Below are 7,369 nucleotides of genomic sequence, written 5' to 3'. Positions count from 1 at the left end.
AGAGGTGGGGACCTGGGGCAGGGCACACCGTGTGTGTGTGTGTGTGTGTGTGTGTGTGTGTGTGTGTGTGTGTGTGTAGGGGGAGAGGCAGCCCTGAGCCTCCTCCGATGAGGGAACAGCAGGCTGGCTGCAGCCAGAACACAAGCTGACACCCCGCAACCTCCTCCCCTCCCCCGCCCCCCACTCCTGGGTGGAACCCCTGTGATGTTTTTCTCCCAACTACCTTAATGTTAATACCTTGCTAGAGGGGAAAACAACTTCAACAATGGCAAGACCTCATTATCTTGCATGTCCTCTTTAGCATATGAAAGTTCTTTTGAAACCTCCCTTTTCCTTACTTCCCCCCAACCCCCCAGTATATAATCAGCCACTCCGCAGGCCCCCCCAGTGCCTCAGCTCTTTCTGCCCATGGGTCCTGTTCCCGAGCGGTAATAAGACCACCATTTTGCACCAAAGATGTCTCAAGAATTCTTTCTTGGATTTTGGTTCTGGACCTCACCCCATCAAACCTCACCTGTATTCCAAAACCAAATCACCTCCATCCCAGTGGCAGGGGTAGGACAGAACAGACCTCTTGGGTGGGTTGGAGCCCACTAGGCTTGGGCGGTGTCTCACAGTTTCATATTTGCAGAAATGGGATGTTAGGCTTTGGGGTGGGGGGACTCGAGAACAGGACAGGGACGGGTTGTGAACCCCTGCGGGTTGGGGGTGGGAACAGATTTTGGTTCGGAATGAGGAACCACTTAAAAATGGTCCCGGGGGGGAGGGGACCCTGATAAAGGCTGGGGGATCCGATCCATGCCTTTTCCACCACACACAGGAAGTTGCTGCTCCCTGAAGCAGTCTGTAGGCTGAATACCGTGACCTTGGGACAAGAGCTCAAGCTGAAAGAGGATTTCATCCACCATCACTTTGACCTCAAATTTTCTAACTGATTAAGATCTTCCTTCCACCTAACGATTCACACACCTGTACCCCTGGGGCTAATAATACATTATATGTTAATAAAAAATAATAATAATAAAAAAGATCTTCCTTTCAGCTCATCTCAGGCAAAAGACCCTGGAGTCAAGGCATCCCCAGATTACCCCCTCAAGCAGTAAGAGCTGCTCTCTGAGCCCCCGGGATCCCACCCGTGAGGCTGACGACCTGACCTTTCCTGCACTCCTGAACATACCCACCAACCTTGGCCCCGCCTTTTCCTTGTATAAACCTGGACAGATTTTCAGCCCTTCAGAGACCATCTTTAAGACGCTAGTCTGTGGTCCTCCCGGTGTTGCCTCACTGAAATAAACTCCTTTCTTGTTTCACCACCACTACTCTCTCTGCCTTGGGATTTTGTCAAGGGCAGGTGGCCTAACCTGGTCTCTTTGGGACCCCTCTCGTGCCCCTGTGTCCGGGGCAGGATGTGGAGAATAAAGGCAAAGTAAATGTAGATAAAATTAAATTTCCTTATAACCTGCAGCCTGTTGACAAATACTTGAGGCAGACGTAGTATGACATTCCTCCAGAAACTCCCAACTGTCTCAGTCTTAATGCCTTGCTGGAGGGAAAAACAACCTCAGGGTGACAATACTAGGCCTCCAGGATCCTGTAAGTCTTCTTTAGCATATGAAAATCCTTCTGGAAACTTCCCAGGTCTTTCCATCCCCCCCAACTCCAAAGTATGTAATCAACCCTCCTGTCCCTGTGCTTTAATAAAACCACCTTTTTGCACCAAAAACGTTTAAAGAATTCTTTCTTGGCTCAGGAACCCTGCTTGCTACATCAGCTACAGAGCTCCTTTCCCTCTCAATGTAGGAAAGATATTAACGTTTGAAGCTGAGAGCCAAGAAAGAATTCTTCCCCCCCACCCCCCCCCAAGAAAGACATCTTTGGTGCAAAAAGGTAGTTTTATTAAGGATCGGGGACAGGACCTGTGGGCAGAGAGAGCTGCACAGAGGTGGTGAGGAGTGAGTGGTTATATTCCAACTTTCAGGCTGGGAGGAGGTTAAGGACGGTGTGAAGTCTCCAAGGAATTTTGGAAGCAAGGTTTCTAGGACCTCGAGGGGGCTAGCTGTTGTTGGGAAAAAGTCATTTGTTACCATCTCATAAAACCGCAGTTGTGAGACCCTTCAGATGTGTATCGGTGGGCCACATGCTTGGGGGATGATTGCCAGTATGTACCTTGGGGGGTTTAGAGACAAAGGACGTTTCCAAAGGAATTTTTATTTGTTAAAGTAGGCTTAGGATCCTGGGGTTCAGACCAAGATTGCCTTTTGCCCTTGGCAAAGTATTAACATTGAGGCAGCTGAGTTCCTAGAGGAATGTCACTCTGCCTGCTTCAGGGACTTGTCAGTGGGCTGTGGGTAGTAAGGAAATTTAATCATTTTTCTTCTGCCTTTGTTTCCCACATGACTTGGATTGAGTGTACCTGGAGGGTCAGAAACAGACCAAGAGAAGGCTGCTTCCTCTCATGGGAGCAGGTCAGAAGAGGCCCCTAACAGAGTACTAGGGCAGAATGATCATAGGCACTCTGGGAATATAAAACACTCTAATACATGTTTTTGCCCTCAGGGACTTTTTAGTCCATAGAAGACCATACATGACCAGATGATTACAATGCAAAGCAGAAAGCAAAAAATGTCCCAGGCCCAAAATGTCACTTGGGGCCAGCCAAGTCAGGAGAATGGGGCTTCCTACCTAATCTAACTGCAGTTCCAACCTCCCCTCCAAATGTAGCCTTAAATGGTCAGTCAGGAATTTTCTGATAAGCATCAGTGAGGTCATCCATCACACCAGCCTTCTCCATCCCCGCCCCCCCCTCCACAAGCAAAGGAAGATGATGTAATCTTCATAAAAAGACACCCCGCCCCCATCAAGGAAAGGTCATCTTGTAGGAACCAGTCTTTTGCTGATAACTCTCTTGTCTCGCTTTCCTTCCTATATAAACCTTCCATTCTGTACAACTTTTAGAAGTCACCACCACAGGGTGGTGCCTGATTCATGAATCACTTAATAATGCCAGTTAGATCTTCAAATTCACTTGGTTGAATTTTGTTTTGTTTCGTTTTTAACATGTGCAACCATACCTGGGACCCTGATGCCAAAACATTACTTTTTACACATCTGTCTGATGCCCAAGGCCGTGAGAGCTCATCAGTCAGGACCTGTTAGAAGATTGGTTAAAAGCTCCCCAGGGTGTGGGGAGTCATCTACTGATGGATTACACACCGAGAAAGGGCAGAGCTCCCACAAGCGCTGTAAACAGGATACTAATTCAGCTACTCCACATTTCTCAGGAACCTGAACTTCTGCCTCCCACTGTGAACTCTTCCCTTTGGGAGAACACACTTGCTTGCCCTCCCCTCCCCCCAGCTCCATTCTGTTTGTTCCCAGTTATGTGCCTTTGCACCGAAAGGAAAAAATCTAGGAAGCCAACAACCTCCATCCTTTTATCCATGTCTTCCCTGTACTTCCTCTGATGCCATACCATTTGGGGGATGGAAGGGTCTTCTGTGTTACATTAATGACATCGGACAGTTTCCTCACATGCGCTCTGCAACAGACACTGTGACTGAAATCACGTTTCTTCTTCGGTTCTCACAATAACCTTGGACCTGTTAGGTACGGTTGCTATCCTCTCCCAGATTAGGAAAGCCTGGCTCAGAGAGGTTAAGCAATCTGCCCAGTTTGTGTTGCTATGGGTGGGATTCCTGTGCAGACCCCCGTCTGAGAAGCTCATCTTCCCAGCAGCCTGGCTCTAGGCCCCTAAGTGCTCTCTCATGTTGCTTTGTGCTGCTCTTTTCTTCCACCTCTGCCTTCTGAGATCTCCAATGTTTGAATGGAAAAACTCATTGATGACATAGTTTTTCCAAACTGAACTGGACCAGTTCTTTCACAGGCTGGTTGGAGCCAGCGGCGCAGCACCAGAACGACTTATGAGGGGTAGTGGAAGCCAGGAGAATCTGCTTAAGGGGCAATGTTGCTTCAGTTCCAGCAAAATGGAGCTGTTGCCCCATATTCTGCTGTAGCATTAAAAGCCCTCCATCAATCATTGCCCTTGCCCGCCAAATCCTGCTTGCAGAGAATTCTCCTGCAGAAATACTTTTTCGAGTGCATAAAGGATCTAGGTAAAGGGATCCTCCCTGCAGCATTGCTTGAAACAGCGAACTGTTGGAAGCAACCCGAGTGTTAGCAGGTGAGCGGTGATGGTGATGGGCGCCTCGGTGGCTCAGTCAGTTAAGTGTCTGACCTTGGCTCCGGTCATGATCCTGGGGTCCTGAGATCGAGCCCCATATTGGGCTCCCTGCTCAGTGGGAAGCGGCTTTCCCTTTCCCACTCCCCCTGCTTGTGTTCCTGCTCTCGCTGTCTCTCTGACAAATAAACAAAATCTTAAAAACTATATATATGGGCATTGAAAATCTAGTAGGGACTCATGATATGAAAGTGTTTGTGGAATATGGTGCCTAACGGGGATGTCTTTCGATCGGATGGGAGCCCCCAAATGTGGGGTAACGATGGGATGGAGGCTAGTGGCCCTAGAGGTGAAAGAATTCACCTGAGGCAGAACAAAGGAGATAGAAGTTGATTTAATCCACCAGGGAGTGTGGGCAGGACAGCAGAGGCAGTGGGTGGGAGCTGTTCTTTTTTTTTTTTAAAGATTTTATTTATTTGAGAGAGAGACAGTGAGAGAGAACATGAGCGAGGAGAAGGTCAGAGAGAGAAGCGGACTCCCCGTGGAGCTGGGAGCCCTATGCAGAACTCGATCCCGGGACTCCGAGATCATGACCTGAGCCGAAGGCAGTCGTCCAACCAACTGAGCCACCCAGGCGTCCCTTGGGAGCTGTTCTTAAAGGGGGAAGATAAGGTGCCCTATGGAATCTTCCTTGTTCGGGACCCAGCCCATTGGTCACTTAGGGTCTGTGGCTATTTTGAGGTGTGTGGCCTGCTGGCTCCTGTGTATTCAGCCGGGGAGTGGGGTGGGGGGATCACGGTGGCCCTTTCTATATTCCATTGCTCAAGCTTATTTGCCTAAAAGCGGCCTCTACACAGAAACCAGTGTTTTCTTCTCTTTTCTTGGAAATCATTCAAAAGCAACAAGAAAAATGGAGGGAAAATCCCACAGACTATATATATACTTAAAGTTTTTATTCATTCATTTATTTTTAAGTAATCTCAACACCCAGCATGGGGCTTGAACTTACAACCTTGAGATCGAGCGTCTCATGCTATTCTGACTGAGCCAGCCCGGCGTTCCCCCTCCAGACAATAGTTTTTTCGTTTTTTTTGGGGGGGGGGCTAGATTTTATTCATTTATTTGAGAGGGAGAGAGAGAACGTGAGCAGGGTGGGGTGCAGCTGAGAAACAGTAGAGGAAGAGGGAGGGAGAAGCAGACTCCCCTCTGAACAGGGAGCCCGATGTGGGACTCAATCCCAGGACCCCGGGATCATGACCTGAGCAGAAGGCAGACACTTAATCCACGTGCCCTCAGACAATAGTTTTTAATAAAAGTAGGGGACAAATACAATTTGCAGACTCCAAAATATGGGAAAAGGCTGCCCAAGTGCCTGAGAGCAGGCAGAAGTCATAAAAGAAAACATAACAGGAAGAGGAATGAAGAGGAACAGACAGGAAGGCTCAAAGAAGATAGATGTGAGAAAGTTCCAGAAATATATGTGCCCCCTGAAAGAGAAGAAGGCAATTTCAAGGGATATCCCTTCTTTGTAACAGCAGTTCTGGGGACCGGGTGAGCAAGTCTGACAGCAGAAGACATTTTAGAGCCCAGTGAGGTCCCAGCAACCAGTAGAATGTTTCTGTTATTCATTGCTGTGTAACAAACCCCCTCTGAACTTCATGCCTTAAAACACCAACTTAGAATCTTTCATAATTCTGAGATGTGGCAGTCTCAGCTGGTTGGGCTTCCTTATTATAATTGCTGTCAGAGGGGGCTAAGGTGAGCCACGGGCGCCTCCTTCGCTCACGTGTCTGCTGCCTCGATTTGTCCCACTCCTTGCTCTCTGTGAAGCCTCTCCATGTGGCCAAGATGGGTCTCCTCAGAGCTTTGTGGTCTCAGGATAGTCCGACTGCTTATGTGGTCGCTGACTTCCATCAGAGCAATTGCTCCAAGGGGCCTGAGCCAAAGCAACAAGGTATCTGTGACCCAGTTTGGGGAAACCCCACGCTGTCACTTTCACCACATCCTATCTGTGGTAGAGTAGCAAAGGATCTGCGGCCATCTTGAATCCTTCACGTAAAGGTATATAAAGCAACAGACAGAAGAGCAGTAATTGTAGGCAACAGCCTGTGTCTCTAGTTGACGATGGTGGGGAAAACCAGCTAGCCTGGAAGGCTCCTGGCCTCTTCTGCAGGAGCCTCAAGCAAATTACGAGCCCATTCAAAGATGAGTACTACCCAGCAGCAAATTAAATCCACCATAAAATGAAAGGCGAAGAGAGTAGGAAAAATTCCCAACAACTGAAGAATACTCATCAGGGAAACACGGCCGCAGAGCAGAAGAAAGCAGACCAAACCTTACGCTGTTGAATTCTAAAAAGTGAATGCAGTCATTGCTATGAAGGAAAACCACAAACTAGAAATATGGGAACAAAGTTTTTTTGAGTCCCCATTCTGGAACCCTTAATGTAATAAGCTGATTCAGGTAAGAATTCTCAAGAGATGGGGCGCCTGGCAGCAAGGCAGAGGGAGAAGGTGGCTCAGTGGGTTAAGCTTCTGCCTTCGGCTCAGGTCATGATCTCAGGGTCCTGGGATCCAGTCCTACATCGGACTCCCTGCTCAGTGGGGAGCCTGCTTCCCCCGTTCTCTCTGTCTACTTGTGATCTCTCTCTGTCAGATAAATAAATAAAAATTAAAAAAAAAAAAAAAAGAATTCTCAAGAGGTGCCAAACCCTTTGGGTAAGAGGTAACTGGGGAATAAGATATTCATATGTGATAAAGTATCATCATACAGATTAATTAATAATTATATAGAGAAGATATGTCCTTTTACCTTGGTGAAACTTGGCAGTTACCCACCTTAACCAAGTGATCAAACTGTGAATTACTAATAATGAGACAAGCTGATGTCATATGTCTCCTGACAGAATGCAGTAAGAAATGCACAATGTAATTACAGCAAATATGTTTAATATGAACCTAATTAAATCTTTAGACCTAGCTCATAGCTCATTGAAAATATAAGTGCTACAAAACAAATGAAATATAAAGAACTAACAAGACAAATCTAGAATATGGGACACTAGAATATGGGTGTATGTTTAAAAAAGTAAATGTAATGGAAGTAGGGGACCTGTTCTACATTAAAAGAGAATGAAGACACAGAACAACCAAATGCAATGTATGATTGGATACTGCTTAAAAAATATCTAAC

This window comes from Mustela nivalis (genome assembly GCF_964662115.1).
Source record: "Mustela nivalis genome assembly, chromosome: 6".
NCBI classification, from domain to species: domain Eukaryota; kingdom Metazoa; phylum Chordata; class Mammalia; order Carnivora; family Mustelidae; genus Mustela; species Mustela nivalis.
Note: the sequence above shows the minus strand (reverse complement) of the source record.